A 14,380-nucleotide genomic window follows, 5' to 3' on the forward strand; every position below is an offset into this window, starting at 1 on the left:
AAACCCAATGTTCTCAACTGTAAATAACCTCAGGGGAAACCCAATGTTCTCAACTGTAAATAACCTCAGGGGAAACCCAATGTTCTCAACTGTAAACAACCTCAGGGGAAACCCAATGTTCTCAACTGTAAATAACATCAGGGAAAACCCAATGTTCTCAACTGTAAACAACCTGTTTGTCATTATGTTAAAGGGAAGGTCTGGTGTGTTTGTCATTATGTTAAAGGAAGGTCTGTTCTGGTGTGTTTGTCATTATGTTAAAGGGAAGGTCTGTTCTGGTGTGTTTGTCATTATGTTAAAGGGAAGGTCTGTTCTGGTGTGTTTGTCATTATGTTAAAGGGAAGGTCTGTTCTGGTGTGTTTGTCATTATGTTAAAGGGAAGGTCTGTTCTGGTGTGTTTGTCATTATGTTAAAGGGAAGGTCTGTTCTGGTGTGTTTGTCATTATGTTAAAGGAAGGTCTGTTCTGGTGTGTTTGTCATTATGTTAAAGGAAAGTTCTGTTCTGGTGTGTTTGTCATTATGTTAAAGGGAAGGTCTGTTATGGTGTGTTTGTCATTATGTTGGAACTACCCATCCCGGATCTGGGAGAATTGTCATCAACTGACACTAATTAGCATAACGCAACGGACAAAAATTATTACTAGAAAATATTCATATTCATGAAATCACAAGTGAAATATAGTGAAACACACCTTAGCCTTTTGTTAAACCTCTTAGGGAAGCTGCGAATTTTCGCAGCTTTTTGTTAAAAATCGCGCAACATTTCAGCGCCCTGCTATTCATGCCAGGAATATAGTATATGCATATGATTAGTATGTGTAGATAGAAAACACTCAGACGTTTCAAAAACTGGTTAAATCACGGCTGTGACTATAACAGAACGTGCGTTTCATCGAAAAGTGCAGGAAAATCTGATCACTGAAAATGGAAAAAAATATCCATGCGCCACTTCCAAGAATTGTTAAAGGTGACCCAGATTAAATGAGGTCGAGGTTGCAGTACCTACAGCTTCCACACGATGTCTAGAGTCTTGTCATTTGCTTCGGCTTTGTTTCTTGGTCAAACCGAAACAAGGGAGCCGATTTCCTCCGGTCTCCGACAGGATGTTTTGGTTGAGCAATATCCGGCCATGATTTCAAGACGTGAAGTTAAAGAATATACATCGCCCCGTGATCATTTTGATAGATTATTAACGTTTACTAATACCTAAAGTTGCATTACAAAAGTATTTCGAAGTGTTTTGTGAAAGTTTATCGTCGACTTTTTTAATTTAAAAAAATGACGTTACGTTAAAAAACGCTCATTTTTTTCGTTGATCACACACTATTCATAGATCAATATCTAGGCTATATATGGACCGATTTAAAAGAAAAAAGACCCAAAATGATGTTTATGGGACATCTAGGAGTGCCAAGAAAGAAGCTCGTCAAAGGTAATGAATGTTTTATATTTTATTTCTGCGTTTTGAGTAGCCCCCGGCTATCGCAAAATCTGTCGTTAGGTGACGTTGCAGTATTTTGGGGGATACATGCTATCAGATAATAGCTTCTCATGCTTTTGCCGAAAAGCATTTTACAAATCTGACTTGGTGGATAGATTCACAACGAGTGTAGCTTTAATTCAGTACATTGTATGTGCATTTTAATGAAAGTTTGAGTTTTATCAACCACTATAGGTGGCGCACTTGAACATTTCCGCTGATTGATGTTCCCACCACGGGACCACGGCCCTAACAAGTTTAATCACCCTATCATCTCAGATTTTGAAATTATGCTTTACAGCCAAAGCAAGACAAGCATTTGTGTAAGTTTATCGATAGCCTGGCATAGCATTATGTCCAGCTAGCAGTCGGCAACTTGGTCACGAAAATCAGAAAAGCAATCAAATTAAATTGTTTACCTTTGATGAGCTTCAGATGTTTTCACTCACGAGACTCCCAGTTAGACAGCAAATGTTCATTTTGTCCCATAAAGATTATTTTTATAGCCGAAATACCTCCTTTTGTTCTTCACGTTTGGTTGAGAAATCCACCGGAAACTGCGGTCACGACAACGCCGAAAAATATTCAAATTAGATCCATAATATCGACAGAAACATGGCAAACGTTTTTTATAATCAATCCCCAAGATGTTTTTCAAATATCTATTCGATAATATACCAACCGGGTCAGTTGGCTTCCCAGTAGGAGCGAGAGGCACAATGGCCACATTTGTCTATTTCGCACAAATCTGTAGTACAGATTTAGATGCACTATTGTAAAGTGGCTGTTCCACTGGATGTCATAAGGTGAATGCACCAATTTGTAAGTCGCTCTGGATAAGAGCGTCTGCTAAATGACTTAAATGTAAATGTAAATCACTCTGAGAACCACCATCTGACCACTGACGCAATGTTGTCGCTCACGCTTATTTTTCAAAATAAAAGCCTGAAACGATGTCTTGTGACACTAGACACATTAGGGAAGCCATAGAAAAAGGAATCTGGTTGATCTTTCACAGCTCAATAGGGCCGCATAGGAATGCAGAGGTTTCTAAATAAGAGTCACTTCCTGATTGGATTTTTCTCAGGCTTTCGCCTGCAATATCAGTTCTGTTATACTAACAGACAATATTTTTACAGTTTTGGAAACTTTAGAGTGTTATTCTATCCTAAGCTGTCAATTATATGCATATTCTATTATCTGGTCCTGACAAAATAGCCTGTTTACTTTTGGAACGTTATTTTTCCAAAAATGTAAATACTGCCCCCTAGTTTCAAGAGGTTAAAGGGAAGGTCTGTTCTGGTGTGTTTGTCATTATGTTAAAGGGAAGGTCTGGTGTGTTTGTCATTATGTTAAGGGGAAGGTCTGTTCTGGTGTGTTTGTCATTATGTTAAAGGAAAGTTCTGCTCTGGTGTGTTTGTCATTATGTTAAAGGAAGGTCTGTTCTGGTGTGTTTGTCATTATGTTAAAGGAAGGTCTGTTCTGGTGTGTTTGTCATTATGTTAAAGGGAAGGTCTGTTCTGGTGTGTTTGTCATTATGTTAAAGGGAAGGTCTGTTCTAATGAGAAAAGATAAAGTCAATTCTTTTGTTGTGGCAAATTGAAATGTAAATGGCCTGTTTTTCAACAAAGGTAGACCTGCTCTTTTCTTCACCTCTATGCATTGCTGGATATCGGCATGTGACATTGGGATAGGCCACGGCCTGATAAGGGAGAGAGGTAGGAATATGGGACGAAAACACCGCTTGAGAAGGCTGATTGGCAATCAACGGTGCTTGATTGAACCTTAAAAGTGGTTAGCATGAAGAAATGAAAGACAGAGGATGCATCCCAAATGCTACCCTATTCCCTATATGGCACCCTATTCCCTAACCACTAGGGGCGGGTAGGTAGCCTAGTGGTTAGAGCGTTGGACTAGTAACCAATAGGTTGCTGGATCGAATCCTGAGCTGACAAGGTAAAAATCTGTTGTTCTGCAGTTAACTCACTGTTCCTAGGCCATCATTGAAAATAAGAATTTGTTCTTGCCTAGTTAAATATAAAGGTAACATGTAAAAGATATAAGGTACCCTATTTCCTATATGTCTGCCCTACAGTATTCACTGGCTGTCTCTCTGCCCTGCAGTATTCACTGGCTGTCTCTCTGCCCTGCAATATTCACTGGCTGTCTATCTGCCCTGCAGTATTCCCTATATGTCTGCCCTGCAATATTCACTGTCTCTCTGCCCTGCAGTATTCACTGTCTCTCTGCCCTGCAGTATTCACTGGCTGTCTCTCTGCCCTGCAGTATTCACTGTCTATCTGCCCTGCAGTATTCACTGGCTGTCTCTCTGCCCTGCAGTATTCACTGTCTCTCTGCCCTGCAGTATTCACTGGCTGTCTCTCTGCCCTGCAGTATTCACTGGCTGTCTCTCTGCCCTGCAGTATTCACTGGCTGTCTCTCTGCCCTGCAGTATTCACTGTCTATATTCACTGGCTGTCTCTCTCTCAGTATTCAGCTGCAGTATTCACTCCTCTCTGTCTCTCCAGTTCTCCCCTCATCTCTCCTCTCCAGCTCCCCTCTCCTCTCCAGTTCCCCTCTCCTCTCCAGCTCTCCTCTCCTCTACTGCTCTCCTCTCCTCTACAGCTCTCCTCTACAGCTCTCCTCTCCTCTCTAGCTTTCCTCTGCTCTACTCTCCTCTCCTCTCTAGCTTTCCTCTCCTCTCCAGCTTTCCTCTACTCTCCTCTCCAGCTCTACTCTCCTCTCCAACTCTCCTCTCCAGCTCTCCTCTCCTTTACAGCTCACCCCTCCTCTCCAGCTCACCCCAGCTCTCCTCTCCCCTCCTCTCCTCTCCAGCTTTTCTCTCCAACTCTCCTCTCCAGCTTTTCTCTCCTCTCCTCTCCAACTCTCCTCTCCTCTCCAGCTCTACTCTCCAGCTTTCCTCTCCTCTCCAGCTCTCCTCCAATTCTCCACTCCTCCTTTCCCCCTCTCCTCATATCCTGTTGGTCATTTTGATTTAGCATCTACATTGTGGGCCTTGTTTCTTCAGGCATCACATTTGGAGAATATGAACCGTGACGAATGAACCATCCCAAGTTTCTGTAACGTCACATTGATTTCCTGTTCATTCCCAACCCTGAGTCATACAGCAAAAACTGTATGTTGAGACCATGATGTGTTAATTACATGAAGTAGATGCAGTCTCTGTGAACACCATAAGCCTCTGTCGTCTGATCATGTTAAGCAAAGTGACTGAGAATGAGATCCCTCGCCACTCTCTCCTTCCTTCCTGCTTTCCCTCCCCCTCTCTCTTCCCTGCCTCCCCCTCTCTCCTTCCTGCTTCCCCTCCCCCTCTCTCCTTCCTGCCTCCCCCTCTCTCCTTCCTGCCTCCCCTCCCCCTCTCCTTCCTGCCTCCCCTCCCTCTCTCTCTTTCCTGCCTCCCCTCCCTCTCTCTCTTTCCTGCCTCCCCCTCTCTCTCTCCTGCCTGCCTCCCACTCTCTCCTTCCTGCCTCCCCTCCCTCTCTCTCTTCCCTCCCCTCTCTCTCTCCTGCCTGCCTCCCTCTCTCTCTTTCCTGCCTCCCCTCCCTCTCTCTCTTCCCTCCCCTCTCTCTCTCCTGCCTGCCTCCCACTCTCTCCTTCCTGCCTCCCCTCCCTCTCTCTCTTTCCTGCCTCCCCTCCCCCTCTCTCTTCCCTGCCTCCCCCTCTCTCCTGCCTGCCGCCCCCTCTCTCCTTCCTGCCTCCCCTCCCCTCTCTCCTTCCTGCCTCCCCTCCCCCTCTCTCTTCCCTGCCTCCCCCTCTCTCCTGCCTGCCTCCCCTCTCTCCTTCCTGCCTCCCCTCCCCTCTCTCCTTCCTGCCTCCCCTCCCCCTCTCTCTTCCCTGCCTCCCCCTCTCTCCTGCCTGCCTCCCCCCTCTCTCCTGCCTGCCTCCCCCTCCCCTCTCTCCTTCCCTCCCCCTCCCCTCCCCCTCCCCTCTCTTCCCTGCCTCCCCCTCTCTCATTCCTGCCTCCCCTCTCCCCCCTCTCCTCTCTGCCTCCCCTGCCCCCCTCTCTCTTCCCTGCCTCCCTCTCTCTCCTTCCGGCCTCCCCTCCCCCCTCTCTCCTTCCTGCCTCCCCTCCCCTCTCTCCTTCCTGCCTCCCCTCCCCTCTCTCTTCCCTGCCTCCCCTCTCTCCTGCCTGCCTCCCCTCCCCCTCTCTCCTTCCTGCCTCCCCTCCCCCTCTGGGTGATCCTGTCACAGCTCTACTGGGGGAAGGGAAGGGGGGGTGGAGGGTGATCCTGTCACAGCTCTACTGGGGGAAGGGAAGGGGGGGTGGAGGGTGATCCTGTCACAGCTCTACTGAGGGAAGGGGGTGGAGGGTGATCCTGTCACAGCTCTACTGGGGGAAGGGAAGGGGGGTGGAGGGTGATCCTGTCACAGCTCTACTGGGGGGGAAGGGAAGGGGGGTGGAGGGTGATCCTGTCACAGCTCTACTGGGGGAAGGGGGGTGGAGGGTGATCCTGTCACAGCTCTACTGGGGGAAGGGAAGGGGGGTGGAGGGTGATCCTGTCCCAGCTCTACTGGGGGAAGGGAAGGGGGTGGAGGGTGATCCTGTCACAGCTCTACTGGGGGAAGGGAAGGGGGTGGAGGGTGATCCTGTCACAGCTCTACTGGGGGAAGGGAAGGGGGGTGGAGGGTGATCCTGTCACAGCTCTACTGGGGGAAGGGGGGGGTGGAGGGTGATCCTGTCACAGCTCTACTGGGGGAAGGGAAGGGGGGTGGAGGGTGATCCTGTCACAGCTCTACTGGGGGAAGGGAAGGGGGGGTGGAGGGTGATCCTGTCACAGCTCTACTGGGGGAAGGGAAGGGGGTGGAGGGTGATCCTGTCACAGCTCTACTGGGGAAGGGAAGGGGGGTGGAGGGTGATCCTGTCACAGCTCTACTGGGGGGGAAGGGGGGAAGGGGGGTGGAGGGGGATCCTGCCATGCTACAGGCCATTTTTTTTAGGGAGGGAGAGTGGAGGGAGGACCGGGGAAGAGAGGAAGGGGGGAGGCACTGGAAGGACAGAGCTGTCGTGCCTTTAGGACCCAGATGATCCTGATGTTGTATCGGCAGGTCGTCTAATTGTTTTGACCTAAGATAGTACAGTACGTTGACAGCAGTGTACTGGACACCTCCCAGCTCTGGTCCCTGTGAGCTCTGATCATACTGGACACCTCCCAGCTCTGGTCCCTGTGAGCTCTGATCATACTGGACACCTCCCAGCTCTGGTCCCTGTGAGCTCTGATCATACTGGACACCTCCCAGCTCTGGTCCCTGTGAGCTCTGATCATACTGGACACCTCCCAGCTCTGGTCCCTGTGAGCTCTGATCATACTGGACACCTCCCAGCTCTGGTCCCTGTGAGCTCTGATCATACTGGACACCTCCCAGCTCTGGTCCCTGTGAGCTCTGATCATACTGGACACATCCCAGCTCTGGTCCCTGTGAGCTCTGATCATACTGGACACATCCCAGCTCTGGTCCCTGTGAGCTCTGATCATACTGGACACTTCCCAGCTCTGTTCCCTGTGAGCTCTGATCATACTGGACAACTCCCAGCTCTGGTCCCTGTGAGCTCTGATCATACTGGACACCTCCCAGCTCTGGTCCCTGTGAGCTCTGATCATACTGGACACCTCCCAGCTCTGGTCCCTGTGAGCTCTGATCATACTGGACACCTCCCAGCTCTGGTCCCTGTGAGCTCTGATCATACTGGACACCTCCCAGCTCTGGTCCCTGTGAGCTCTGATCATACTGGACACCTCCCAGCTCTGGTCCCTGTGAGCTCTGATCATACTGGACACCTCCCAGCTCTGGTCCCTGTGAGCTCTGATCATACTGGACACCTCCCAGCTCTGGTCCCTGTGAGCTCTGATCATACTGGACACCTCCCAGCTCTGGTCCCTGTGAGCTCTGATCATACTGGACACCTCCCAGCTCTGGTCCCTGTGAGCTCTGATCATACTGGACACCTCCCAGCTCTGGTCCCTGTGAGCTCTGATCATACTGGACACCTCCCAGCTCTGGTCCCTGTGAGCTCTGATCATACTGGACACCTCCCAGCTCTGGTCCCTGTGAGCTCTGATCATACTGGACACCTCCCAGCTCTGGTCCCTGTGAGCTCTGATCATACTGGACACCTCCCAGCTCTGGTCCCTGTGAGCTCTGATCATACTGGACACCTCCCAGCTCTGTTCCCTGTGAGTTCTGATCATACTGGACACCTCCCAGCTCTGTTCTCTGTGAGCTCTGATCATACTGGACACCTCCCAGCTCTGTTCCCCGTGAGCTCTGATCAAAAAGAGTACACTCTTAAAGGTCAAAGTGTAAATTACCATTTAGGATGGAGACATTTTAAGGTCAATGCAATTATGTCCATATTTTGATCAGTTGATGTTTGAAAACCTTAAGAGTCATCTGATTGGTCACATAACACTTCCCCCTGGACACTGTCGGCATTTAGCAGTAATTATCTGTTCATGTTAAACATGAGGATGGGAGGAGGAGGGCTGGATCATTGGACATATTTAACCTGTTGCTTCTACCCGGGACGCTTGCGTCCCAACTAGAGCTCTGGAAATGCAAATGCGCTACGCTAAATGCTAATAGTTTTAGTTAAAACTCAAAAGTTCATTAAAATACACATGCAGGGTATCGAATTAAAGCTACACTCGTTGTGAATCCAGGCAACAAGTCAGATTTTTAAAATGCTTTTCGGCGAAAGCATGAGAAGCTATTATCTGATAGCATGCAACACCCCAAAAGACCCACAGGGGACGTAAACAAAATAATTAGCATTTCGGCGTTACACAAACCGCACAATAAAATAGAAAACATTCATTACCTTTCACCATCTTCTTTGTTGGCACTCCTAGATGTCCCATAAACATTATTTGGGTCTTTATTTCGATTAAATCGGTCCATATAAAGCCTAGATATCGTTATATGTAGACTGTGTGATAAACGAAAAAAACATAGTTTCAAAACGTAACGTCATTTTTTTAAATTCAAAAAGTCGACGATAAACTTTCACAAAACACTTCGAAATACGTTTGTAATGCAACTTTAGGTATTAGTAAACGTTAATAAGCGATAAAATTCATCAGGAGGCGATGTAAAGATTATTAGCTGTCCGTCTGGAAAAATGTCCGGCTAGAAACTCAACGAAAATATCCGGTCCTAGACCATAGGAGATACGGTGCCCTGCATGTGTTTGACCAAGAAAAAACTCGAAGGGAAATGACAAGACTCTAGACACCCTGTGGAAGCTGTAGGTACTGCAACCTCAGTCAATTAATTGTGGTTCACGTTTATCAATGGGTTCAAGTAGCGCATGGATATATTTTCCCCATTTTCAGTGATCAGTTTTTCCTGTGCTTTTCGATGTAAATGCCGTTCTGGTAAAGCCACAGCAGTGATTTAACCAGCTTTTTAAACGTCTGAGTGTTTTCTATCCACACAGACTAAGCAAATGCATATACTATATTCCTGGCATGAGTAGCAGGGCGCTGAAATGTTGCGCGATTTTTAACAGAATGTTCAAAAAAGTAGAGGGTCGACTGAAGAGGTTAACCTCTGGTATAAACACTTGATTTACGGACCAGATATTCATGATTGCATTCTCATAGGACATTTCCTATAAAAATGCCCATATATTGTAGACGATTAAATTCCCTAAAATGTTCAATATGTTGTGTTGTACCTCCTGATAATTGTTCATTGGACAATGTGTTTCTGACCAGAAAATAATTATGACAATAATAATACACTGCTCAAAAAAATAAAGGGAACACTAAAATAACACATCCTAGATCTGAATGAATGAAATATTCTTATTAAATACTTTTTTCTTTACATAGTTGAATGTGCTGACAACAAAATCACACAAAAATTATCAATGGAAATCAAATGTATCAACCCATGGAGGTCTGGATTTGGAGTCACACTCAAAATTAAAGTGGAAAACCACACTACAGGCTGATCCAACTTTGATGTAATGTCCTTAAAACAAGTCAAAATGAGGCTCAGTAGTGTGTGTGGCCTCCACGTGCCTGTATGACCTCCCTACAACGCCTGGGCATGCTCCTGATGAGGAGGCGGATGGTCTCCTGAGGGATCTCCTCCCAGACCTGGACTAAAGCATCCGCCAACCCCTGGACAGTCTGTGGTGCAACGTGGCGTTGGTGGATGGAGCGAGACATGATGTCCCAGATGTGCTCAATTGGATTCAGGTCTGGGGAATGGTCGGGCCAGTCCATAGCATCAATGCCTTCCTCTTGCAGGAACTGCTGACACACTCCAGCCACATGAGGTCTAGCATTGTCTTGCCTTAGGAGGAACACAGGGCCAACCACACCAGCATATGGTCTCACAAGGGGTCTGAGGATCTTATCTCGGCACCTAATAGCAGTCAGGCTACCCCAAAGAAATGCCACCCCATGACTGACCCACAGCCAAACCGGTCATGCTGGAGGATGTTGCAGGCAGCAGAACGTTCTCCACGGCGTCTCCAGACTGTCACGTCTGTCACATGTCCTCGGTGTGAACCTGCTTTCATCTGTGAAGAGCACAGGGCGCCAGTGGTGAATTTGCCAATCTTGGTGTTCTCTGGCAAATGCCAAACGTCCTGCACGGTGTTGGGCTGCAAGCACAACCCCCACCTGTGGACGTCGGGCCCTCATACCACCCTCATGGAGTCTGTTTCTGACCGTTTGAGCAGACGCATGCACATTTGTGGCCTGCTGGAGGTTATTTTGCAGGGCTCTGGCAGTGCTCCTCCTTGCACAAAGGCGGAGGTAGCAGTCCTGCTGCTGGGTTGTTGCCCTCCTACGGCCTCCTCCACGTCTCCTGATGTACTGGCCTGTCTCCTGGTAGCGCCTCCATGCTCTGGACACTACGCTGACAGACACACAGCAAACCTTCTTGCCACATCTCGCATTGATGTGCCATCCTGGATGAGCTGCACTACCTGAGCCACTTGTGTGGGTTGTAGACTCCGTCTCATGCTACCACTAGAGTGAAAGCACCGCCAGCATTCAAAAGTGACCAAAGCATCAGCCAGAAAGCATAGGAACTGAGAAGTGGTCTGTGGTCCCCACCTGCAGAACCACTCCTTTCACTGTAGTACTGTGACCTGTTATAGTACTGTGACCTGTTGTAGTACTGTGACCTGTTGTAGTACTGTGACCTGTTGTAGTACTGTGCCCTGTTGTAGTACTGTGACCTGTTGTAGTACTGTGCCCTGTTATAGTACTGTGACCTGTTGTAGTACTGTGCCCTGTTGTAGTACTGTGACCTGTTATAGTACTGTGCCCTGTTGTAGTACTGTGACCTCTTGTAGTACTGTGACCTGTTGTAGTACTGTGACCTGTTGTAGTACTGTTGTAGTACTGTGACCTGTTATAGTACTGTGCCCTGTTGTAGTACTGTGACCTGTTGTAGTACTGTGACCTGTTGTAGTACTGTGACCTGTTGTAGTACTGTGACCTGTTGTAGTACTGTGACCTGTTGTAGTACTGTGACCTGTTGTAGTACTGTGACCTGTTATAGTACTGTGACCTGTTGTAGTACTGTGACCTGTTATAGTACTGTGACCTGTTGTAGTACTGTGACCTGTTATAGTACTGTGACCTGTTGTAGTACTGTGCCCTGTTGTAGTACTGTGACCTGTTGTAGTACTGTGACCTGTCATAGTACTGTGACCTGTTATAGTACTGTGACCTGTTATAGTACTGTGACCTGTTATAGTACTGTGACATGTTATAGTACTGTGCCCTGTTATAGTACTGTGACCTGTTGTAGTACTTTGACCTGTTGAAGTACTGTGACCTGTTATAGTACTGTGCCCTGTTGTAGTACTGTGACCTGTTGTAGTACTGTGCCCTGTTGTAGTACTGTGACCTGTTGTAGTACTGTGCCCTGTTACAGTACTGTGACCTCTTGTAGTACTGTGACCTGTTGTAGTACTGTGACCTGTTGTAGTACTGTGACCTGTTGTAGTACTGTGACCTGTTGTAGTACTGTGACCTGTTGTAGTACTGTGACCTGTTGTAGTACTGTGACATGTTATAGTACTGTGCCCTGTTATAGTACTGTGACCTGTTGTAGTACTTTGACCTGTTGAAGTACTGTGACCTGTTATAGTACTGTGCCCTGTTGTAGTACTGTGACCTGTTGTAGTACTGTGCCCTGTTGTAGTACTGTGACCTGTTGTAGTACTGTGCCCTGTTACAGTACTGTGACCTCTTGTAGTACTGTGACCTGTTGTAGTACTGTGACCTGTTGTAGTACTGTGACCTGTTGTAGTACTGTGACCTGTTGTAGTACTGTTGTAGTACTGTGACCTGTTATAGTACTGTGCCCTGTTGTAGTACTGTGACCTGTTGTAGTACTGTGACCTGTTGTAGTACTGTGACCTGTTATAGTACTGTGACCTGTTGTAGTACTGTGACCTGTTGTAGTACTGTGACCTGTTGTAGTACTGTGACCTGTTGTAGTACTGTGCCCTGTTGTAGTACTGTGACCTGTTGTAGTACTGTGCCCTGTTATAGTACTGTGACCTGTTGTAGTACTGTGCCCTGTTGTAGTACTGTGACCTGTTATAGTACTGTGCCCTGTTGTAGTACTGTGACCTCTTGTAGTACTGTGACCTGTTGTAGTACTGTGACCTGTTGTAGTACTGTGACCTGTTGTAGTACTGTTGTAGTACTGTGACCTGTTATAGTACTGTGCCCTGTTGTAGTACTGTGACCTGTTGTAGTACTGTGACCTGTTGTAGTACTGTGACCTGTTGTAGTACTGTGACCTGTTGTAGTACTGTGACCTGTTGTAGTACTGTGACCTGTTGTAGTACTGTGACCTGTTATAGTACTGTGACCTGTTGTAGTACTGTGACCTGTTTTAGTACTGTGACCTGTTGTAGTACTGTGACCTGTTATAGTACTGTGACCTGTTGTAGTACTGTGCCCTGTTGTAGTACTGTGACCTGTTGTAGTACTGTGACCTGTTATAGTACTGTGACCTGTTATAGTACTGTGACCTGTTATAGTACTGTGACCTGTTATAGTACTGTGACATGTTATAGTACTGTGCCCTGTTATAGTACTGTGACCTGTTGTAGTACTGTGACCTGTTGAAGTACTGTGACCTGTTATAGTACTGTGACCTGTTACAGTACTGTGACCTGTTACAGTACTGTGACCTGTTACAGTACTGTGACCTGTTGTAGTACTGTGACCTGTTGTAGTACTGTGCCCTGTTATAGTACTGTGCCCTGTTATAGTACTGTGCCCTGTTGTAATACTGTGACCTGTTGTAGTACTGTGACCTGTTGTAGTACTGTGACCTGTTGTAGTACTGTGACCTGTTGTAGTACTGTGACCTGTTGTAGTACTGTGACCTGTTGGAGTACTGTGACCTGTTGTAGTACTGTGCCCTGTTGTAGTACTGTGACCTGTTATAGTACTGTGCCCTGTTGTAGTACTGTGATCTGTTGTAGTACTGTGCCCTGTTGTAGTACTGTGACCTGTTGTAGTACTGTGCCCTGTTACAGTACTGTGACCTCTTGTAGTACTGTGACCTGTTGTAGTACTGTGACCTGTTGTAGTACTGTGACCTGTTGTAGTATTGTGACCTGTTGTAGTACTGTTGTAGTACTGTGACCTGTTATAGTACTGTGCCCTGTTGTAGTACTGTGACCTGTTGTAGTACTGTGACCTGTTGTAGTACTGTGACCTGTTGTAGTACTGTGCCCTGTTGTAGTACTGTGACCTGTTGTAGTACTGTGACCTGTTGTAGTACTGTGCCCTGTTGTAGTACTGTGACCTGTTGTAGTACTGTGACCTGTTGTAGTACTGTGCCCTGTTGTAGTACTGTGACCTGTTATAGTACTGTTATAGTACTGTGACCTGTTGTAGTACTGTGACCTGTTGTAGTACTGTGACCTGTTGTAGTACTGTGACCTGTTGTAGTACTGTGACCTGTTGTACTGTGACTGTAGTACTGTGCCCTGTTGTAGTACTGTGACCTGTTATAGTACTGTGCCCTGTTGTAGTACTGTGACCTGTTGTAGTACTGTGCCCTGTTGTAGTACTGTGCCCTGTTGTAGTACTGTGCCCTGTTATAGTACTGTGACCTGTTGTAGTACTGTGCCCTGTTGTAGTACTGTGACCTGTTGTAGTACTGTGCCCTGTTATAGTACTGTGACCTGTTGTAGTACTGTGCCCTGTTGTAGTACTGTGACCTGTTATAGTACTGTGCCCTGTTGTAGTACTGTGACCTCTTGTAGTACTGTGACCTGTTGTAGTACTGTGACCTGTTGTAGTACTGTTGTAGTACTGTGACCTGTTATAGTACTGTGCCCTGTTGTAGTACTGTGACCTGTTGTAGTACTGTGACCTGTTGTAGTACTGTGACCTGTTGTAGTACTGTGACCTGTTGTAGTACTGTGACCTGTTGTAGTACTGTGACCTGTTGTAGTACTGTGACCTGTTATAGTACTGTGACCTGTTGTAGTACTGTGACCTGTTATAGTACTGTGACCTGTTGTAGTACTGTGACCTGTTATAGTACTGTGACCTGTTGTAGTACTGTGCCCTGTTGTAGTACTGTGACCTGTTGTAGTACTGTGACCTGTTATAGTACTGTGACCTGTTATAGTACTGTGACCTGTTATAGTACTGTGACCTGTTATAGTACTGTGACATGTTATAGTACTGTGCCCTGTTATAGTACTGTGACCTGTTGTAGTACTGTGACCTGTTGAAGTACTGTGACCTGTTATAGTACTGTGACCTGTTACAGTACTGTGACCTGTTACAGTACTGTGACCTGTTACAGTACTGTGACCTGTTGTAGTACTGTGACCTGTTGTAGTACTGTGCCCTGTTATAGTACTGTGCCCTGTTA

At 46.9% G+C, this 14,380-nt stretch overlaps 1 protein-coding gene across 1 annotated transcript in view; it reads left to right on the forward strand.

Annotated features, from left to right (window-relative positions):
• Positions 1 to 14,380, forward strand: part of LOC115124438 (contactin-5-like) — a 653,850-nt gene that overhangs the window by 470,154 nt on the left and 169,316 nt on the right.

This window comes from Oncorhynchus nerka, linkage group LG11 (genome assembly GCF_034236695.1).
Source record: "Oncorhynchus nerka isolate Pitt River linkage group LG11, Oner_Uvic_2.0, whole genome shotgun sequence".
Lineage (NCBI taxonomy): Eukaryota > Metazoa > Chordata > Actinopteri > Salmoniformes > Salmonidae > Oncorhynchus > Oncorhynchus nerka.